The 23,498-nt window shown below is 43.4% G+C and overlaps 1 protein-coding gene across 3 annotated transcripts in view; it reads right to left on the reverse strand.

Moving 5' to 3' along the window:
• Prkn (parkin RBR E3 ubiquitin protein ligase) overlaps nucleotides 1–23,498 on the reverse strand; it is a 1,244,902-nt gene that overhangs the window by 137,141 nt on the left and 1,084,263 nt on the right. The window lies entirely within an intron of this gene.

Consider the following 23,498-nt stretch of genomic DNA (forward strand, 5'->3'; position numbering starts at 1 on the left):
CTTAGAGCCTGTGCTGTTGGTGTTCTGTTCAGGAAGTTGTCATCTGTACCAATGAGTTCAAGGCTCTTCCCCACTTTTTCTTCTAAGCGGTTTAGTGTGTCTGGTTTTATGTTGAAGTCTTTGATCCACTTGGACTTTAGTTTTGTGCAGGGTGATAAGTAGGGATCTATTTGTATTTTTCTGCATGTAGAATCCAGTTAGACCAGCACCATTTGTTGAAGATGCTGTCTTTTTTCCATTGAATGCCTGTGATCGAAGCACCCAAGAGACAAAGGCAGAGAGGGCTGCAAGTCTGAAGCCAGCACGGTGTGCACAGTGAGTTCTAGGTCAGCCAGGAGAGACTGCTTACAAAAAAACCAAAACACAAAACCCCTAGAAAGCATTTCTATGAAGTTCAGTGATCAGTGATTTTTTTTTCACCCCTCAACTTAAACATAAAATCTACTTGTACCAAGGCACCAGATAAAATGAAAATTTCAGTGGTCTTTTATCTGGTGGTTTGTCCATCCAACACTCATTCACTAAACACTTCCCTGTGCTCATGCTGTTCGAACACTACACGACTAATCTAATCCGATTTTGTACTGTACACTGAAATTAGCACACAGGTTCTTACCTCATGGGCAAGGACACTGGCTGGAGATGCTTTAGCTATGTGCCCATGAGGGCTGAGCTGTATTGAAGAGGGTTTTCTTCAGGTGAACCAGTGCGATCCAAGCTTGCTACAGAATTTCAAGGCCTCCGAGATATGTCCTCAGCCTTCCCTGACCCCCATGACCTTCTCTCTGCCTTGCCCTGCACTGAATGATGGCTAGCATGGGTCTTCCTGAGGTCACACTGTACATTAGAAATAACTAAAACCTCAAATGGAACTTTATAATTTCTAGTACCTCCATGAGGTACTAGAAAGGTGAAACTGATTTTGACACTACGTTTTTATTTATCTATTGATACACAATGACAGCTCTCATCTCAAAGGGACTAAGGGAGCTTATTCTGGAACATGGGAAATTGGAAATATGAGTGTTCATGGCCCAGGCATATGGGTTCAGGTTACCCCAAATACCATGCTCTGATGTGGTACTTGTTTCATGAAGGTTTTGTGAAGACAGAGCAAAGAAAGTCATAAGTCAAGGTAGTTTTAAAATCCACTGGTGGAAACATCAGATGGGTTGGCTATAGCAAAGAAAGAAAATGTTTGCTATAGGCCTTGGTTGCTATCTAATGACATTCTTAGCTTCTGGGTCAGTGGAAGCTAAGTCTGTTAGTATATTTGAAAGGATTTACCTAATAGTCACAAGAACGGGTATTAGCTCAAGGACAGAGGCAGGCAATGAATAGCTATTAAGGGAGCTAAAGATAGCCCTGTATAATTTGTCTCTGAACCTACAATGTTCTAGCTTTCCATGGTCACAGAACTCAGTCCATCAGTCTTGTGGAATCTGTAACAAAGGTGAGTGAACCCCACCCTGAACTTCAGTTCACGTATCCCAATAAATGAAGAATTTTTATTTATACGGACAGTGTCAAGAATATTAACAAACTATTTTATACCTTTCATTTTATATTTATAAATTGGATAATCCATATTTTAAGTGTTCAGTGACACATAGGTAGTGGTTATGTTACTATGGAGTACAATTTACCTAGGGGGTTAGACTTATGGTGGGTGGCTACCATGCCAGTACCCATGTGATGGGTTCTAGTTGTCCTCTGGTGCCTAGTCTTTCTTTCTCTTATGGTATGAGTCTTGCCTAAATGTGCAGTTGTTGTGCTACTGACTACACTTCCCAGCCTGCTCTATAATTCAGCATGCCACATGACAGTTGTTGGGTGGAATATAAACGGAAGTGAAGCCTGTAAGTTTTGAGTTATTCCCTTCTCTTTTATTTCTTCATTCAGGCTGAAGGTCAGAAATAGTGATGAACCTTAACTCCCAGTATTTCAGAATATGATCTTATTTGAAAATGGCAGTCTTGGTCTGACTAATTAAGGCTACGGTAGATAAGGGTAGGCCTACCAACTATTTATGTCCCTGTAAAAGGAGAAAGTCCCACATACAAGAGAGGACGGCCTTGTGAAGATGGAGGCAGAAATTGCCAATGGTGTCCAGCAGATACCAGGTACTAGAAAAAGCAAAGATTTCATTCATGGTTTTGAGAGAATGCATGGCCTTGTGGCAGCCTGATTTCTAACTCTTAGCTGGCAGACTTTTGAGGCAATAAAAGTTGCTGCAAGCCACCGAGATTATGGAACTTCACTCTGTTAGCTTTGGACATCAGGCACCTTTTCTTTCAGGCTACAACACTAGAGCCTGGTGGTTGCTAAGCAATTTTCTGAGATAAACACTTGATCTTGGAGTGAAGCCTTTTAAGGCATAGGATGTTCTAAAGGAAGGTGAAACATTCCAATCTGATAGGAAGCTCTTTAAGATCAGGAAGTAAACACTCAAAGGTTGCAGGAAGTTCCTGAAACTGACCAGATCGATAGGTCTCATCCCTCTCAAAGTGTGCATAAACAGTAAGGACTATTGAGAGACACTCTCAGAGAAGCTGAGCTGCCTAGAGGAGGATAAGGCGGACCAGGCAAAGTGCCAGGAAGAATAAAAAACCAGCAGGGCTGCTTGGAAGAGGGAAAGACTGAGCTACCTGGAAAGGACGCTCCAATCTGTTGAGCTGCCTGCAAGTTATACAGTGAGCTCTGTGTTTTCAGCTTTTGGGAGCTGTCACCCATGCTGGGGTGGGCTTGGATGATACAACCCTCCTGAGTCATTTCTGCTCCAGCAAGTAGCCTCTCATAGTCCTTCCTATGTGTAATGTCAGGAAAACTCATTGGGTCACCAACTTGGACTTTAGTATAAGTATAATACAAAGAATAATTTAGCATAATTATTCTTCAGTATAATTGTAAGAAGTAGCAAGCGTCTCACCTTGGTTGTTGTTAGTTTCCTATATGGGGTGAACAGACATGTTTTGATGTCTCCCTAAGAGCAGTGTCACACAACACTCTTGCCAAGGACCATCCCCCATGCGGAGGCACAGTGGCATTGCTGGCTGGAGGCCTTCAGTAATGGTCCCTTATCAGCGTTCTACCACTCCCAGCATGGCTGAGGTCACGAAGCTCAGGAAATGTGGCCTAGGAATTAAAGGTACTTTAATCTCCTGGGAAAAAATCTCCCAGGAAAGAGTTATCAGAGGACAGAGGGCCCTGATACAAGGCTTTCATAAAGACATGGCAAATAGCACCATCTTAGGAAGAAGCCAACTTGCTCTGTGGTTTAGAAGTGGGGATAAACGTGGTGCAATGGCTTACTCTATCACTCTTTGTTGATGCAGTATGTTTTCAATTTAAAGAAGGGTTCTCAGGTCTACGTGTATCTGCCTTTTTCTCCCCAGAGACTGAGTAATCTGAAACACAAAGAATTTTAAGCTGTCCCTCTTGATTTTCTTTTTCAATTTAGGAAAATGTACCTTTCATTTTGACAGAATCCACATCAAAAGCCGACACTGGGAGCCCAGGATTTTGCTTTGCTCACTGCCAAGGTGGGAGGACAAACAGCAGTAAGGATGAGTAGCTGCAATAGATCCAGTGTTTGCCAAGGTTAGCCTCCCAAACTGTCTCCAACAGAAATGCTCATTTCTGATGTTCTACAACAATTGTTTTCCTTTGAAAGAAATAATTTAATATGTTTAGTTCAAATCGCATGATGGCAATTATGTTTCTAAGTCTGATTAAGTGGCCAGTTAGAAGGAATCTTTGCTTCCATAAGGGGGGATTTGTTGTTCAATAGATGGGTCTAATTTTCTGTGGTGGAAGGATGCATATTATAAGCATTGAGCCTGCTTTTTTTTTATTAGTTATATATAAACCTCTTATTAGGCTGATTAATTGTACAAAGGGGAAAAGATAAATTATTGTTAATCAATTTCTAATCTATTCATTATGGAGCTGATAGAAAATGAATCTCACCGTGGGGATTTTTTTAAATTCACACTGCGGATCATTCCAATGCCATGTATCATGTCAATTAATAAATAGGACATATTAAGGTTGTACAATTAGCATCTGTCACATTTGTTGTGTCACCTTCTTCCTCACAATTCCTGCTGTGATTTGTCATTGTGCGTTGGGTGAAAACATGGTCTTTGGCTGGGAATTCAAACTGGACAGCTTCTGGTGAATGTTAATACTGTCCTGTGGTACTTAATGCTCTCTTTTTTTCTGAGAGCTCACAGGACTGCCCTGTCTTCACTCTACGAAATAAACTGTGGCCAAATGACATGCTTAGCTAATGAGAGAAGTGAAACTGGTGTATTAACTTGAGGCCACAGACTTGAGCAGCTGGCGACCACATCTCTATCCCTCCCTCTTCTGTTGTGCTGCATGTTCTTTGGGTTAAGGTGATTGTAACAGTCTGCATGGTGCTCTCTTTCTCATGTGGCCCCTGACTGAGAATGAGGAGGAAGAGAAGTCCCTGATATCCCAGGTGGACATCTTTTGTAATTGATGAAGATACCCTTGCCTCCTACCATTAAAAATGGGGTCTGTTTGTTGCGACAACAGAGTTGAGCAAGCATCAGAGTTCCTTATTTCAAAACTTCATCAGCTCCATTCTCTTTGCAAGTGAGATTTGACTTGGAACTTATACATATAATAGAAGCAATAACAATCATCATTCTGAGCAAGGGGAGGAGGGGGTCATATTTTTTCTTTACTGTCCAATAAACCCTGGTGCGCCCTTACAACTTCCTAGCATTTCTTGGAACTCAATGTGAAACCCAGTGAACTAGAGGAAGCAAATCTCTCAAGTTAATTCTGGCGTAATAGCCTCAACTGGTAGCTTGTGAGCAGAAGGGATCTGGACAAACAAATATTTTCTTTTGTCCCACAGAATATTTCAAGAGAATCTAAGACACCATTTAAAGATGGGTACATTACACATACAGCTTGGATTTTGAGCTTTCCTTGAGCAAATGAAGAGTTAAAACCCTGTCTTTCCCCTTCCTCCCCCATCTCCAGGATCACATCACTTGCATTGATGTTATTCTTTCTTGTCTATGATGCTTGGGGAAATATTCCCCTGTCCTGTGATGCTATTTAAAGTAGGGGAATGTATTCAGGGAATGTTGCATTTCCCTAAAAGTCAGTGTATTGCTTTGTAGAGTGCACAATATTCCTAAGAATTAAAGCTAAGTTTTGCAGCCTTCGCATTGGCTGTTGCCTTTTCACAGGTGTCAGTTTGTGATGTCTGTCCTGGCATCTTACATGTGCCCCAATGTTGAATTCTCAAGACATGATCCCTGGTACACCTGTCTGCAAGTCAGCTGGGAGTCTCACAAGGAATGCAGACGGCAAGATTTCAGATTCAGATGAATTAGAGTTCCTGCCATTTTTTGCATTTTTCATGAGTCACTTCTCCAGACAATTCCTAGGCATAATTCACTATGAAAATTACCAATCTATGGCTAAAGGAACTGTAAATACAGAACCAAAGCTCAAAGAACTGGAAATTTTTTTTTCTTTTTTTTAAAGAGAACTTATTTTTTTAGGAGTATCAGTTTATCAGTCACCAGCTAAATGGCGTCTTGGTTGCATCTCAGCTTCGCATTTATAAACAAGGCCACTGTAAATATATACCTGTCAGGGATGACATGTGGAAATGAGTTCTCATCTAATTTTGGTAAATACCAAAACAGAGTGACAGCTGGGTGTTAATTTCACAGGATATCGTCACACTGTCCCCCAAAGTGATTGTCTTTCTACACCTTGCTTGGCAATGACTGAACGGAAGCTCCTGTGGCCCTCTGTATCTAAACCTCATGCCGGCATCCTAGGGGATGAACTTGGGGGATTGCTAGAACGCTTTCTTTATCCTTCCTCCCTATGTGGCCATGTTGATTAAATGTTTTTCTCTGATTTTCAGTATTGCTTGGATGGATGGCCAAACTTAGCTTGTTAGGGCCGTGGGGCCTTGGGGCACTGACCCCAAACACTCTTAACAGCCCTGACATAGTGTGTACTGGCACCAGCAATGGCCCGGTGCTGGGGAAGATGTTGCTGGGCCCAGGCATCTGCTTAGGATGAACAGGTGGGAAGGACAGGTATGTGACAGCAGAGGCCCCGGAACATACGGATCCAGATTCAAAACCCCACTATACTAGTGGAAATGCAGCCTGGGAGTGTGACTTCATTGTCTTAAGCCTTTCTCCGTTTTAATTTTGGGTGTTTCTGGTAAGCGCTGAGTTAGCGTGGATCAAACATTAAGTCCGTGTCTGATAGGAGGCTTCTCAATACACTGACAGCCAGCGGACATTAATTAAAGGAGCCCTGACTTTGAGAGTGTCATGGCTTCCAGCCCAAGGCGAGCAGGAATGGTGAACTGGAAGTGCAAATCCATGTCCCTGGTAGGAGAAGGAAATGGAATACAGGCAGACATGGGCATTGTTTATATTATATTTGTTGCAAGGATGGTAGAAGAGGTGGGCAGCCGGCTACTGTCATACCATAGATCTTCAGAGTAGTGGGTCATTTGTGGATATCATTCCAGAAACTTTCATGTGTTTTGAATAATATACATACATCTTTTCCACAGTAGCCACTGCTCATAGGGTCTATTCTTTGCTGGTCTAGGTGTATTATTCTTTCAGAGGCCCCTCTGGCTTATTCTCAGAGTGGACAAATGGGGTAAGTGCCTCTTTGATTCTACATAAACTCCGCCATCCCTGCTAGAAGCTTCTACCTGTCACCTTTCAAAGCTACAGTAACTCCAGGAGATAGACGTTTTTTAATTACTTGCCCTCCTGTGGTGGAAATGATTTGAGGTCAGCTCACTGGGCTAGAGTTGGGGCTGTTGGGTGCTGGGCCTTGGTATTTCCACTGGGCTCAGCACCTCCGCTGGGCTTGGCCCCAGCATGTGCTATGAGGGCCACTGCTCTTCTGTGAAGGTCAAAGGTAGAAGCAGTCTGGTCTGTACTTGCTGATTTTTTCTTAAAGGTTAGAAACATCATTCACAGCACCACAGGGTGGCCTCTATACAATGTCAGATGTGAGAATTCTTTTCTAACCCACCATTAGGAATTCTGATGATGATGTCAGTAGCCAGGCTCCCTTCCTACCTTGCAAGTCAGGATGTCCTTGGCCTAGTTACAGCACTGTGGGGGCCTATGGGGTCAACATTACTCTTTCTCTTCATCCTTCATCTGGACTTCTAACCTTGATTTGTTGCTCTGTTAGTGTATCTACTTGTATAGCACGAAGAAAAGCATTAATATACCCTGAAAGCCGTATCAGTGACATGGTGTGGGAATAGGAGATAAGATTTTTCATGTCTGGAGTCATAAGATATGCAGAGAGAGAGGCTCCAGGACATAGCCTGAAGGGTCCGGAGGGCTGGAGGAATGGGCAAGTGTGTCTGTAAAACACTTAACGAGGAGAGCTGTGGGAAGTCTGGCTTATCACTGTTTGGACTAGTCAGTGTCTCTCTCAGAACCCCAGAAGGCAGGAGTCATTGCTGGAGGCAGTGATCTGGAAGGAGTGGACTGTAGAACTCAGGAGCACAGAGTCAGGAGAGAAAAGAAGTAGAAACTTGTCTTCACCTATTTACCCTAATAACTGCTGCCATCACAGCATGGAACTTTTTTTTCAGGTTTAGTGAAATCATCGCACTCATTTAGTGCAATCATGACCCCAGGAGGTAACTTTTCATTTTAACTGAGGAGCTGAGGCCAGTGGAGTGCCAGCCACCTACAGAGGCTGTATGTGGATCTGTTTCAGTGAGTAGAAGGTAGGGCTATTTTTTTTTTTTTTTCAGTTTCTTTCAACGTAAGGCTCTGTCAGGATAAGGAAGAAGGCCTGTTTAGGTATGGATGACTTTTGTCAAGGCATCTTCCCACTTGGCATTTGAAGGCTCATTCATCTCCAGGGAATTTAAGACAGTGGCCTTGGCTTTGAATCAAGGCCTTAGGCAAGACCATTAAATCACACACATCTTGTACTTGTCTACTTGGGCAAAACGGCCAGGCAGAGGGTGGTGTTGCTCCGATTGATAATGATGGTCTCCTAGTCGAGCTTTTAGGGATGACCATTCCATCTCTCATTGTAACCTCCTTACTCTGTTTGGTTAACGATAGTTTCATAATAAGTGTCAACACCTGATCTGAATCACCCCTCTTTCCCAGATACCCTCCCCTAGCAAGCACCATGACTTACTTTTTCATCTTTGCATGCAGATATATGAGACAGGTCCTGGTTTCTAATAAGGCTTCAACAATAGTAGATAAGATAAATGACCTACCTTTCAACACAAGGGAATGTCTTCTATAGTCTTATTTCGAGTAGTGAAGTTTTGATCAAATGTATCCATGGCAACACTTCACTCACAGAAGCATTGTACATGTTGGGCTTGAAAGCAGAATCTTTCTTTCTTTCTTTTTTTTTTAAGTGCTGTGTTAGACTAATAACTGTTAGTTTGCAATCACAGACTACAAAAGAAATGATTGTGTGAAGCCTGAGATTCCAGGTGTTAATTCAGCAGCACAGAATGTGTATGTCCTTGCAGTTTAGTTTCTTAAGGCTCAGGAGCAGGTGTGTTCTTGCTTTTGAATTCACTTGATTCAAGACCTCCTATAATTCTCCAGACTCAAAGGAGTAGATAGCGCCTCCAAAGGTCACCCACCGCAAGCCCCTGCCTTGAGGCAGAACAGGAGATTAAATGCCCATGGACCATCTCTCCTTTACAAACCTGTCTCAAGGAGAATGGAGATGAGCACTCTCTACCTGGGCTGCGCTTCTCCAGAGAGAGAGCCCTTATGGTCTGATTTTACATGATTACAAATTCTCCCCTGCTACAGTGCATAACTACCTCAGTGTGCTCTGTCCTTGGCAGAGGAAGACATTGGTCTACATCATGCGTAGAATGCCCATCAATACACAGGTAACTCCATCTGAACTCTTTTCCCAGCCTCAGTGAGACCAGTTCCTTAAAAATACCCTCACAGACTTGTTTTGTAAATGTTTATCCTTGCAAGCATTCTTGTTTCTTCAATGTTCAAATACTGAAGCATTTCTGAGCTTAAAATTAAATATCAGGGTAATTCAGAACTGACTACAGTATCTCAGAAACATGTCTGTGTTCATTTTTAAAGAACAGGGATGCAGAATGCTGGTGCAGCATTACTCTAGCCATCTCTGTCTGCCAGATCTTTCTCAGCAGAACTGCCTCTGCCCTGTAAGCACTGGGATTACAGGACTGAACCAGACTTGGTTTATATAGTACTGGGGGTCATACCCAGGACCTCATGTATGGTAGCCAAGCACTCTACAACTGAGCTACTTCTCTAGTCCCACATAACATAAAAAGTATATTTCTGTTGATGTTTGAGGGCTGCGCTGCCGCCTGAGTCCATGATGATGGTCCATGATCTAGGCTGCCTCCAAGGGTCTTGTCTGAGTCCATTGTCCTACTGTGCCCTGGGGCCTTGGATGTGGCTCGTGCTGTCACCAGAAACCATGTGGAAGCCCATGACCCGTGTTCCTACTGATGCTGATGTAAAGAGCGGGGAAGATGCTTTGGCAGTAATACCAATGACTGCAGACACGGTAGAAAAAGAAGGACATGGATGGCTTCTGTGACAGCCTGTACCCCTCAAAAAAGTAGCAGCCTAAAAAGGATGCCATCAATGAGAACTCTTATGAATTGCAATAAGGTTATTTTGAGAAAAAAGATTTTAAATAAAAATAAATAAAAACCTCATTCTCTTGTAACATAATTTTGCTAAAGGTGATGACTATCTGCCGGGCTGAAGCTTGGTGCTGGGCAGTGATAGGTGCCACTGGAAGCTGGCCCACTGTGGTGCACAGGGTGCTGTCTTGGATTCCCACTTCACACAGTTGCTTCAAGTTAATCTGAGATCAATGCAAAAAGGCAACACTGACTGCAGAAATGTACCCATTTGTGCCTCGTAGTCTAATTTTCAAACCCAGCAGGTTCAATTTCCTTACTAAGGTTGGTCTAAGATAGAGTTCTCAGTGCAGAAAGGCAATTTAACCGAAATGCTTTCCTCTAATTACACAGCACAGCTATTTGCATAAGTAACCAGTCTGGGGACTCAGGGACCTGAGAGAGGCAATGCTATTAGAGCAGAAGTTATATTTTTGATAACTTTCAAGAAAATAATAGCAAGTCAAGATCTGAAATGTTTCATCTTTCTAGAAGCAAATGACAGAAGGTATAATCCCGTGTCATTCAAGTCAAGTATGTGCTACAAAGAGAGTCCTCTTAATGGAAAGCAGCCTAATATGGATCCCTTATCATCCACTGTGGCCATCTCTGTAGGACAGGATGTTGGTCATACAGAGTGAGGATAAAGGACAGTTTATGTCAATCAAGGCAAGCAGTCTAGACATGATTTTCCTCTACCAATATGGAAAATGCTACTTTTAAAGCCACTCCTGATCTCTTGACTGCTGTAGAAAATGAAGTCATTTCTTAGGTTAATGGGCTCAGACTATCACAAAAAACAGTTTATCCTAACATTTGCTAAGACATTTTCAACATATTGATAAACAGTGACATTGTTTACTAGGGAGGAAAATAAATGCTCTTTGTAGAGATTTCTTTCTTTCCTTTTTTTTTTTAAGTAGACAAAACAATCCCCTGAAGAGATGAGTCTGTGAGACCCAAATCCCTGCACTGCAGGGGCAGCCAATTTGTCACATTAAAAGTAAGACATGAATGCAAATCATAAAAGCAAATGAATGCAATCTAGGCTCCTCCTTCCCCATCCTTACAGTTTAGGTGATTTAAAGCTTTGCAACAAAGTGTTGGCACAGTGCTTGCCAAATTTCCTTCCAGTAGAAAGCCAGCTCCACAGGCTTGATGCAAACCCAGAAAGAAGCTCTTGCTTACAGAGAGCACAAGAACCTGGCCGTGGAGATGAAGAGAGCAGCCACAAGCATCCTGAAGGAGAAGCAGGATAAGGGGCATCTTTCATGGCCTCCATGGGCAGGTCAGGTATGTCGTTTCTGTAAAAGCTTTGGTCCACGATAATAGACTGGATACAATAGGAATTAAGGTCAGATTGTGACCAACTCTTCCGGAATAACCAAGCCCACATGGCAGGAGCAAAGGACAGTTTCAACCTATCCAAGTGGACAGACAATTCTTGAAAGGTTTATCACGAAGTGGCAGCATTCTAAAGCCAGAGGTCAAGATGAGCAGCGATAGCCTAGACAGTGAGTTGCAAGTTACTGTGTGCAAAAGTAGCAGATGGGTTGATCTTAGGAAAAAAAAGAAATCTGCCAACTGGTGCGGAGAACATTAGCCTAGGAGAAGGATGTCTCACTTTGGTGGAGACAGCTCCAGCTGCTCCATTCATTTCAGGCCCCGGGAAGGGCTGGTCTCACTGTGAAGACAGCATGGACTTGGGGCTCCATCTCCTCAGCCTGGATACACCACACAGGCATCCCTTCTCACTGTCATACTGTGGGCAGCTTTTCTACCAAGGGTCGCTGGGTCCACAGAGACGGGATTAGAAAACAAGTGTGTCTCATATGTTCGAGACATGTTCAGAGATGGCGTGACCTACATGCATAACACAGACGCACACAAACACAGGCATAACACAGACTCACACACAATAAAATTAGAATAATACTCTGCTCTTGCTACAAAGCACCGGGTCCCCTTAGGCCAGTGAGGGAATGAGAAGCAGGAAGTAAGCCTGGTATCTCTGCCTTCATTTCCTATCTACCCTTCAGCTGAAGGCATAGAAACTAACTTTCCTGTTGAGTCACCTTGCATTCTGGGAAGGGCAAACCTGGAAGGAGACACCACTCTGTAAGAGGCTGATTCCTACTGAGGGTGAGGCTGCAGCCACAGGGACATATCCACTCACAATTGAACAATCTATGACGTCATCCCCAGACAGACCACCTTGTAAGGATGGGATAGAGATGAACAGGACCACGTGCTGACCAGGGCTCCTCAGTTATGCATACCTCTTGCCCTCTGCTTAAACTTGAACTTCATTTCAAGATGGTTTTGGGGGTCACTGGAACTCTCTATTTGTTCATCTTCCTGATGTGGCCATAATGAATACATCTCTTTTTCTGCTTTTTCCCATTACCATCTCTCTAATTGGCATCCTGGGAATGGGTGACCGAGTCTGGCTTGTAGGGATGCTGGAGGTTAACCTTTGGTAATGGTCTAGTGACCAGAATCCCAGTTGGTACTGCTTAAAGAAGATCCCAGATTGTCCCCGCCAGGGTCTGTGTCTAGTCACTGGGTTCAGCCAAGTTCTGAGATTCTCTGTGCTTCAACCAAAGCTGCGGAGCTGTTGAATCCACATCTCCTCTTAGCTGCCCAGCTGCTCTTGCTCCCTGCTCCTTTGTGGGGTCTGTGCTATAGTCCATGAGACAGAACTGACAGCTTGGGCTGTCTTTGGGAACTCCGAGAGGGGAGTGCCTGGGAACCATGATCTTCTCAAAGCATAGAGGTAGTTCTTGGTGGCTTCTTTATGCCTGTGTTTGCATAATTCTCCTCTGGGGAATTGTGAACATATAGCTGGAACAGTGTGGCTGAAACATTGAGGCCATGGAAATGGATCTGTGAGGAGAACCAGAGAAGGGAAATCCTTTTTTTTTTTTTTTTTTAAGCTTTAGCAACAGAGAAATATTGACTTTTCTGGACTTGGCACACATAGGTCAGATGTAGAGATGGCCCTCGCTATCCTGAGAGACAGTAGTTATACAGGCCTTGGCTGTATGATAGGCTAGGTCACAGAAGGCTGGCATGGGGACTGTGAACAGTGGGGAAAGGAATGCAATTCTAGTCCAGGGAGAGAGGGAGGTTTTGGCAGAAGAGGTGAAGGAGGCAAGGCTTGACGGCAAAGCAATGCCAGGCTCAGATAATTAGAAGATGAGATTAAATGGATCTCAATGCAAGGGACAAGGAAGGGAAAATGTGAGTGAAGTGGAGGAAGAAGCCAGAGTTTTCTCAGGTATCTGGATTGGTGGGGCTTAGAAGCTGAGACTCTGGAAGCCAATTATGAAGAGTGTATGTCCAATGGAAGGGGACTCAGTTACTAGGACAAGAGAGGAACTCCATTACCATGGCAACTAGTTACAGGTAAAATGAGGCCGGGCCAGGAACCCACATTTCAGCTAGCTCCTGGGTTCCTTTTACCACAGAGGTGGCTGTGAGGCTTCTCAGCCTCCTTCCCTCCTGAGGCCCAGGGTGCTCTATGGTCTGAGGAAGGACTAGACTTTGAGGTTGGAGTCCGGTTGCTCAGCTGCCAGTGGAGAGGGACCCTCCTCAAACATCACCACTGCCAACCCTGTAGAGGGGCAATGCCATTCATGGTTTATTTCCTCAGGAAGAGGGTTAGGAGGGCTGCTGCAGTCTCTTGAGGCCAGTCCCTAAATTGCGCCTCTGTAATGTAAACAACCATTCTGACTGGTCATGCCCCCTTTATATTGGTGTGTCTTTTGAGTTGCACACATAGAACCCCTGTGGTATACAAGGTACTGAGGAGAGAAGCAGACATCAGCTGAGGTATCTCCCTCCTCTGTAGTATAAGGAAATATTAATGCCTAAAAATTATAGGCATTACTGGCTTCTTAAAAAAAGGAACAAAAATGACCTATAATACCACCATATTAAGCCGTTATATTATTATTTTGGATTCCCATGTGCACATGTGCTTGTGAAGTTATAATCATAAATGTGGTTTTTGTGTGGCTTATTCTTATGTGGCTATATTGCCTTTAGAAATTATTCTTATTTTTCAGGCTTAGGTGTGGGATGCTTAGGCTATGAGAAATTGGATTTTAGCAGTTCAAGGAGAGAACCATTTAGAAGGAGGAGCAGATGCTATTACTTCGTTTGTATTTTGTTTGAAGGAATATTTTATTCAACCACTGTAATAGCTAAGGCAACTTCTTTTGAGCAGAGACTGGAGTATTGAAGTAAAATGGAATTAAAGAAGACATTGGCATTCTCAGGGATCCTCAGTGTCTAATAACCAGCAACCTACAAACCCGGTAATACTTCCATCTCAGACACCACAAGTTCTTCTGATGGGAGTCCGGTCATGGCTGACACACATTACCCCAAATAGCAAGACACTTGAGAAAAACAGGGAGAGGAACAGAGAGAGGGATGTGTGTGTGTGTGGGAGCACTTGTGGCATTTCAGATAGGCATTGACAAGAACTAGTAGTCTCACAATCTTCACATATGAGGTCCTTCTCTCTCTCTATGACTGAAATTCCACTCTCTGAGACTCTCCTCAGTGACCTGAAAGATCTGAGTACAATTATTAAAAGCCATTAGGATCAAAGCGACGAGTGTCTCATGCCTGCTGAGGCCAGAGGAACAGAGGAAGACATGAGTTTTGAGGGCAGCCTGGGGTACAGAGCAATAGCCTGTTTTAAAATACACAAATCCAAACAAAATAGAGCAACCATTGAGCCAGCTGTTGGAAGCCTCTTGCTGTGATCCTGCATGTGCAGGGTGGAACTCATATTATTAGACCCAAACAACCTTAAGAGATGGAACTCGGCCGGTACTAGTGTTTCAGAGTCATTATTCAGAGAAGTAAAGAACTGGAGTGTAACCCTTGAGCAAATAGTCATTTTAGTGCAAATGTTTATTATGGAACTAGAATTTATGCCTTCACTGAGTTGTTTGTTACTAGGTAATCTCTCTAAAAAAATCATATGAAATCCACAGGTTGAAAATCTTTTTTTTTTCTAGCGAGTATATATATATATTACATTCTTTACATACATACATATATATGTGTGTGTATGTATATTCTTGTACTTACAGTGGTGCTGTTGGTTTTAGGGTGGGCAACTATGGAGCACAAACAGGTATTGCAGCTGCTCTGGGAAAGCCTGATGCAGGACAGATAAATCTCTTAGCATCATGGAACAAAATGATCAGTGCCTGTTTTTATCTGGGAAGCACATGCCAATTACGAGTCTTTGACGGACAAAGAAAAACAAGTCTATTTGGGTGATGTTTTGTGGGATAGATGTGTCTGCTTATATCCACGTTAAACAGTCTTTATAGATCCGGGAGCAATGAGGCCCTAGAATCACTAATTTTGGTTATTCATACAGCAACTCCACAGAGAATGAAAACCATGGAAATCTTTAGGTTTCCTGAAATTTTGCTTTGGAAGAACCTTACTGCACAGATACGAAGTGAAATCAAGATTTGAGGTGAGAGCTGCAACAACCTACGTGGGATGAAATGGCTAGAATGGGCCAGGTCTGGTGGTGCTGTTCTCTAATAGTAGCTACTTGGGAAACTTGAGGCAGGAAGCTTGCAACAGGGACCTCAGCAAATGCATAAAATCCTAGCTCAATATCATCTCAAAGCAATAAAGGAAAAAGAGAGTTGGGGATTTAGCTTAGAGGTAAGGCACTTGCCTAGCATAAACACGAATATGATTGCATCTCTTGTACCACAAATATATACCTAAGCAAATAAATAGCTGGCATACAATGTGTGGCAAGTCCACTTCCTGGCTTTGACCTTGGACTCCAGCTACATAAAGTGCAGTTCTCTCAGAGGAGAGGAGGTGAAGGGCACTGTTCCATTTTCACAACTTCCTGTGTTATTACAATCTGGAGGTTTGAATAAGAATGATCCCAGTAGGCTCGTATTTGAATGCTTGGTTATTAAGAAGTGGAATTGTTAGAAATGGTTACAAGGATTAGGAGGTGTGTCCTTGTTAGAGGGAGTGTGTCACCGGGCGTGGGCTTTGAAGTCTCAAAAGCCCATGGTAAACCCAGTGTCTCTTTTTCCACCTTCAATCAGGATGTAGCTCTCAACTACTCCACCACGCCTGCCATGCTTCTTGCCACAATAATACTGGACTAATCTTCTGAAACTGTGAGCCAGCCTCCAACCAAATGCTTTCTGTTAGAAGAGTTGCCTTGGTCATGCTGTCTTTTCACAGAAACAGAACAGTGACTAAGACATATACCTATTTCAGAATAAAAAGTAAAACATGAATAAGATAAAAGAGACTTAGGATTCCCCCCATGGGAGCTGTGTGGCTGGCCTCAGGTTGGAAGGAGTTCTGCCTTCTAGAAAACTGTGCATGCATCTGATGTCCAGGCATCCTATAGTCAAGGCAGGTCTCTGGGAAGCTTTGAAAGCAGAGGAGGAATGGATGGGAGGAAGGGGATGATGGATGGGTCAGTTCAGGATGCTTAGTAGATGCAATATGTTGAGTCCTGGGACCAAGGGCTGTGAGTCAGAAAGTGTAAGAAAGAACTTATGAGGGTCTTGCCAGAGGTACCTTTATAATATATTCACACTCTGTTGTTTTGTTTTGTTTTGAGGTGTTGGGATTACAGGGTGTGTCATCCCGCCCAGCTTTGCCCATCTATTTTTGTGTGTCCCTTTGCAATTTAAACAAGGCTAGCTTCCCTGCTGCACTTAAAATGCTTCCACTTACATGTCAGGTAAGTAGTCTCTGAAGATAGTGTTCACTGTTTGAGGAACTCTGTTCTTACACCACCTTGAGGAATCTAGAGCAACAGCAGTGGCCTTCACTGTGCTCTTGAGAGCAGGATGTTGGCCACAATTAGAAGGAAATCGCAAGAGAGAAATTTCACCAAATCAGTTTTAATCTTTCTAAAGCTAAGGGGCAGACAGTGTCAAAAAAGGGAGGAAATGATGTAAGAGTGGGCAGAGGCAGGAGTGCTGTAAGAAAAGGCCTCCCCAGGTCACAGTCTCACCCTAGGACTGATGGTTTGCCTGGGATTGTTAAGAGGCAGGTGTGCAGTCAACATGGCCATATGTAGGGGTCCTCAGTGATGCTCTCAATGTTGGGGTGGAATGTTCCAAACTTTCTTAGCTTCGCTATATGTTCAAATCTTAAAAGGGATCAGTCTTTTGCACTGGAACATTACACGAGGAGGCAAAAAAGCCTGGCCACATGCACAAGTAGTACTTAATCGCTAAATATCAACAGAGAAATTAGGCTCAAGTTTCTGGACAGATTTAGTCCTGGGTCTAATTTAACTGTCAACTCCTATGACAGTTTTGAAGGCTTGCTTATGAATTTACAGATGGTTTTTCACATTGCTCAGAATATCGTAGAAGAATATAGCGTGTATAAGAAGGCTGGAGCTATGAGAACACTGGGCTTCTCTAGCGATGTGAAGACAATGTGAAGAGCCCCTCACAGCCATCTCTGCCCTGCAGATGAATGATACAGGGCCAGGGCCGCTCAATGCTTGCTGACATCAATGTGAGACTTTGGGTAGACAGAGAAGGTTATCAGGCACTGTTACTAGTTGCGTGATAGTTAACAGTCCCTCTTCTTACATGACTATCCTTGCACTAAACCTTGAACTGAAATAAGTCTTCTCAAGGTTGTAAGAAGCCGCAAGGAACGGCACTCAGCAGAGAGTATCAGAGCTGGGGCAAGTCTTAGATGGGTTAATGAAGCAGGAAGCCTCTAGTTCTTGACAATGATGAATAAGAGAGTGATAGACAGGGTCCATACACAAGCAATTTATTATTCATTTGCCTAAATATATTCATTTTTCACTCCGGAAGAACGTTGCTTTCCATTTCAAAGACTTTGCTACTGATCCATCTTTGCAAGGCTGACAAATTACCAAAAGCCAGATGAAATTAGGGTAGAAATCTCTTTGTGATAAAGCCCCAGAAAAACCATGCTGAAATTCAATTGCACAAAACGGTGTGTAGAGGATGCTGCATTTGCCCGGGGGAAGCTTGCTTTTTTTTTGAGAATCAAACATGCTGTTTTAATACTTGAACAGGAGCCCGTGTCAACTCTGCCCTTGAAGACATGAGACATCATCTCTGGCATGTGCTTAGTCTTGGCAGCCATGTCTGTGGATGTCCTGAACTTTTCCATGAATGTGAGGGCAGTGACATTTTTCATGTATGTGACCAACTGAGCTAAGTGTGATAACCAAGGAGAGTTTCTTGGTTTTCAGACATATGTCTGTCTCTCTCTGTCCCTCTCTGTCTCTGTCTCTCTCTTCCTCCCTCCCTCTTTTCCTTTATCTCTCTCTCCTTTTCTCCCTCCTTTTCTTCATTTCTTTTTCTTTGACTTTTTATCTGTTAGGGATTGAATCCCTGTATGAATCACATATGCCATGCAAATGCTCTAGCACTGAGCTATATCCCAGGCTGCTTTTTTTTGAGTTTGAGACAGGGTCTCACTAATTGCCCCAACTGGACCCTGAAGTCACCCTGAAGGCCAGCTAGGACTTGGGCAGGTGCTCATCCTTCAGCCTCTTGAGGAGCTAGGATTTTAGGCCTTTACCACCATGCCTGGCCGGCAGTCACGTTCATCTTTGGGCCCCTGCAGCTTTTCCCATGAGAGCTTGGGTAAGTACTTCTTGCTTATGGGATCACTTCCAGACAAGCTCCAGAAGTCCATGAATGTGAGCTAGGTGCCCAGTCACTGCTCTTGGCATTCTGGTTAGAATTAGTTATTGCATGCTCTGTTTGTTGGAATAGACATGCAAGCTGAGCCCACTGAACTTTCCAAGTTACACTTAGAATAAAGCTTTCTTGGGGCTAACAGAAGAGATATAAAGAGCAAGTATTGACATTATATATATGCATATATATATATATATAACTTTTTAGAGAATTATTTTAATAAAAAGTTTAGTTGGTCTAAATTAAATATTCAGCCAAATGCTGCCTTTCAAGGACATTAGAAAAATTCATTACTAATGTATTTGTTGTTGTCTCAGTGTCTATTCGCTAGCTTGGGCTGTGTGAGGAGCTGCCTCCCTACAAGAGAGCCACATCAGGCTAGGGAAAGGAGAGAAGAAGGTTGACGGATATGTGCTTCCATGTTGACAAGTGGTGAGGACAAGGGGGACGAAGGATCAGTAAGATTTTCCATTAAATCAAGAAAAACACAGCTTGCCCCTAACATCACCTCTGATGGCTTCCTAGACCAGCTGCTTCCCAGACACCCTACCGAGGAACAAATTGCTTTCCTAGCAGGACATTTGGACACTCCTGCATTAATAGATATGGATCCCAGCATGCCAAGCCAAGCGAGAAGGCAATTTAATATGAACAACACTGTCATCTCAATTTAGGACAACAGCTAGGATGCCCTACAGGGCATTGCAACAGCTTCTGGAAGTGCACACCATAAGACATTCACACTGTCTTAAGGCTATAGAAAGCTGGTATTTCTAGTAAACAGTCAGACCAAGGATAATGGAAAAGGCACCACAAAGACAATGGCAGCATCGTCCTATCTGCCAGCTTCAGTTTCAGTTGCTGTGGAGAGTGGTGGCTGAGTGGAGACTGTCTTCTTTCTCCCTAAGCCCATCACAGGACATAGACTCAGAGCCCACTGCTCCCTGATAGACACAGAAAGGCTAACTCTAAGTGAGAGATGGTATAGACATAGGTCTGAGGGTTATTTCACAGCAGAGGAGGGGACTTCAGGTTTTCATTCTCAAGCTTAACTACCTTAGCTGCTAAGCAAGACAAAAACAAATGGGTGCCTTTTAATTTGCACTTCAACCTTATGTTGTATGCAAGTAAATTATATATATATATATATATATATATATATATCTTTGTAAAACTCTAAATGCTTTATTTGTTGGTATGAACTTTTAACAGTGGTTTCCTTTTTATTGGCTGAACCCAACCAACACATGTATTATTCTAAGATCATTTTATTAACATATTATCTTTGGCAAGGATTCCCATGATAAGTCAGCTGCATGCAGAACTTCTAAAATCTGTGGGTATATATATATATTTTATATAATATGGATTTTTTTGTAGTGTATACTGATCCATCAGTTTGAGTGAATAAAAATTTCTTAATAATCACATTGAGGATTCTTGCATAGATTAAGAAGTTTATATGTGTGGTGGTTTGAGTGGGAAAAGTCCCTCCCCCCCATAGGCTTGGGCACGTGACACGTGGTTTCCTGTTGGTGGTACTGTTTGGGGAGGTAGCACAGCCTCGCTGGAGGAATTACATCATTGGGATACTATCTCTCAGGGTCCTGCGCCCACCATCATGCCTGCTGCTCGCTGCCATGCCTCCCTGCCATGATGGACTCTCCCTCTAGAACCGTACGCCAAAGAAACTCTTCTGTAAGTTGTGTTTCATAACTGCAGCAGAAACTTAATTAATGTAACGTAATAAAAATAAATCACATTTTCTTGACAAAATATGTGCACACACACACACTTGAAATGTCTGTGCTGAGTAGCGCTCCCTAATTGTCATTCTTACCATTCTTCCGTGGACACACTGTAGGCATGTGCGTCCACTGGTCGTTACCGTGGGTCAGCACAGAACTGGCTATGTGAGGGGGCATGGTTACAAATGCTGTACTGGATCTGTATGTCCTGTTGTTGCTGGGTGGCAGGAAAGCTTTCTCCATTTTCATAGATCTTCAGTTAGGTGCCAGAGTTTAAAATTGAATTCTATGGGGATTAAACATTTATTTTAAAGTAAGTTTTCTCTTTTCCCCCTTAAAAAAACATTTGTGTGCATGTGCAGTACATGTATATGATGTATATTCATGTATGTGTGTGTATGTGAGCACATGCATGTACATACATGTGTGAAGGTCAGAGGTCATGTGTTTTTAGATAGGGTCTCCTTTCTGTGTTCCAGAACCTGCAGGGTTCTGGAAACCGTCCTGTTTCTGCCTCCATGTGGCCATAGGGTTATAGATATGTGCCCTGGGGATTTGAACTCACACCCACATGCTCATACAGTAAGTGCTTTACCTACTGAGCCATCGCCTGAACTTCTTTTCCTTTTTTGTTTTCCTTTTTACAAATATTTGTGCATGTCTAAAATTCATACCTCTCTGAAACACAACCTGGGGGAAGGCGTTATCAAATATGGAGGGCAGAGAAGCCTCACAGAAGGCTCACATTAGGAGTTCACATTTCCCGTGTTTGGGAATTTGAGGGGGAAACTGAACACGATTTTCTCTGTGGACTTAAAAATATGATCTCTATCCAGACAGATTTTGTTAATTTCTTTAACCATCATCATCATCATCTTTTTTTTAAAAAAAAAAATACAAAATGCTTTATTTTTACTATTGTCTGCCAGGGAAAAGACATGGTAAATATAGCAGTGTGGGGCACATAGCTGTGTTTTGGTACTTCTAAAAGCATGCTAATGCTGATGGGGAGATGGCTTCCTGAGCCTAGTCCATGTCTTTAGCACCTACAAGATGCCCAGCACCCCCCAGTCATCCCTCCCTACCACACTCTGAACTCAGTGTTCGGGAGGAGAAAGCCTTGCTTTGTGAAGCCACCAAAAGGTGTCTTGGAACCATCTTTAGACTTAGCAGCAGTGACAGCTTCAGGAGGGCTAATCTGAGGGTTTTAAATTCCAGATGGAATACTGTCCTCACAACTGAGCTTCCCCAAACAACTGCAGCCCCTTGCACCAGGTAACAAACAGAGACACAAGGGCTCCAGGTGAAGAGATGCATCTTCAAAGGAGCTTTGACTATCCAGGGTTTTCAGGATTATATTTTCACCTATTATCAGCATATAACAGAATAAGAGTTTCCCTCTTTTTTAATTCTTTATTAATTACACTTTATTCACTTTGTATCCCCCCTGTGGTTCCCTCCCTCCTCCCGTCCCAATCCCTCCCTTCCTCCACCCTCTGCATGCATGCCCCTCCCCAAGTCCACTGATAGGGGAGGTCTTCTTTTCCTTCCTTCTGACCCTAGTCAATTAGGTCTCATCAGGAGTGGCTGCATTGTCTTCTTCTATGGCCTGGTAATGCTGCTCCCCCCTCAGGGGTAGGTAATTAAAGAGTAGGCCAATCAGTTCATGTCAGAGACAGTCCCCGTTCCTATTACAATGGAACAGAACCCACTTGGATACTGAACTGCCATGGGCTACATCTGTGCAGGGGTCTTAGGTTATCTCCATTCATAGTCCTTGGAGTATCAGTCTTAGGAAAGACCCCTGTGCTCAGAATTTTTGGTTCTGAATGCTCAATTCCCATCTAGAAAGGCAGAGAGGATGGATATCAGAAGGAGAAAAGAGGGAACAAGTCAGGAGCCTGACACAGAGGACCTCTGAAAGGCTCTGCCCTGCAGACTCTCAATGCAGATGGTGAGACTTATGGGCAACCTTTGGGCAGAGAGCAGGGAATCTTATGAAAGAAGTGGGAAACAGTAAGATCTGGAGAGGACAGGAACTCCACAAGGAGAGCAACAGAACCAAGAGTTTCCCTCTTGGGGGAAGATCAAAACCTTCTGCTTTCCTCCTTGGCAGTGGGAGTGGGTGTGGCAGGATGGAGCCTGTCAGGCTGGAGGAGCTGGCCATGCTCCCTATGTCCATCTGATGTAAGGGATTCACAGGAGGCTAGATGTGAAATTCTAAAAGCTTGATTTTCTTAGGGGAAAAAAAAAAACATTTCAAAACATCAAATGTGTTTGATTTAGCTGGATTTTTCTTCTATTCTGCCCAAGTAAATGATGTTTCAATCCCTAAGTTTGGAATCACACCGTGTGTGTGTGTGTGTGTGTGTGTGTGTGTGTGTGTGTGTGTAGGGTTTAATGTGAGGTAGACAGAGGAAAATATGTATACAGATAGGCATAGACACACATGCCACATATAATATTTATATATGTGTGTCTGTATGCATATGCGTGTGTATGTATAGTAAAAACATTCTTTAAAAGGCACAGGGACTTGGGCTAGAGATTCAGCGTAGTCGTTAAGAGCAGCTGCTGCTCTTGCCAAGGAGCTGGGACAGGCTCCTCCACATACATGATGGCTCACAATTGTCTGCAATCCCGGGTCGAGGTTATCCAATGCCCTTTTCTGACCTCTGTGGGCATCATGTGGTTGATCCACTTGTATGCAGGCAGATCATTAGGAAAAAAAAAAATTAATGGCAAGATGATTGCAAGCCTTGCACAAAAAATCGCTCTGTGAGAGCTGAGGCCTGAGTGGGTGTCTAAGCTTAGCATGACCTGGCTCTGGGCCCAGGATAATGGTCCCCTCTTTACAGGCCCTGTGTGTGTTCTTCCCATTGCCTGGCCTTCCAGTCAGAGGACTGCCACAAGCAGCATCCGACATACATCCCAACTTCCGCTTCCTGCTTTGTTCCATAGCTGCTATAAGACAAGGACCAACAGGCTGGGAATTGGAAGCTGCCCCTGGGTTCTGCATAGCTGGTCCTCTCCCAAACCCAGGATGCCCAAATCTATTTCTTTCTCCCGCAAGATTACAGAAAGGCAAGCATGTTAGAATTAGTGACGAGAGCCTTGGTCCTCGCAGCACCCAGAAGGGAAGAGAAGGAAGTGCACACCTGCTACTGGCTTGGGCTTGTGAGGCCCGTGAACTTTAGCACATTTTTCTCGCATTGCCGAGTTACTTCCCCGTCCAAGTCCCAGATGAGTTCATCTGACATGAGAGAGGCTGCATTCTATGTGTGAGAGGGAAGCCAGCCGGGTTTG

The sequence above is a fragment of the Psammomys obesus genome, unplaced genomic scaffold (assembly GCF_907164565.1).
Source record: "Psammomys obesus unplaced genomic scaffold, mPsaObe1.curated_primary_1811, whole genome shotgun sequence".
In the NCBI taxonomy this organism is placed as follows: domain Eukaryota; kingdom Metazoa; phylum Chordata; class Mammalia; order Rodentia; family Muridae; genus Psammomys; species Psammomys obesus.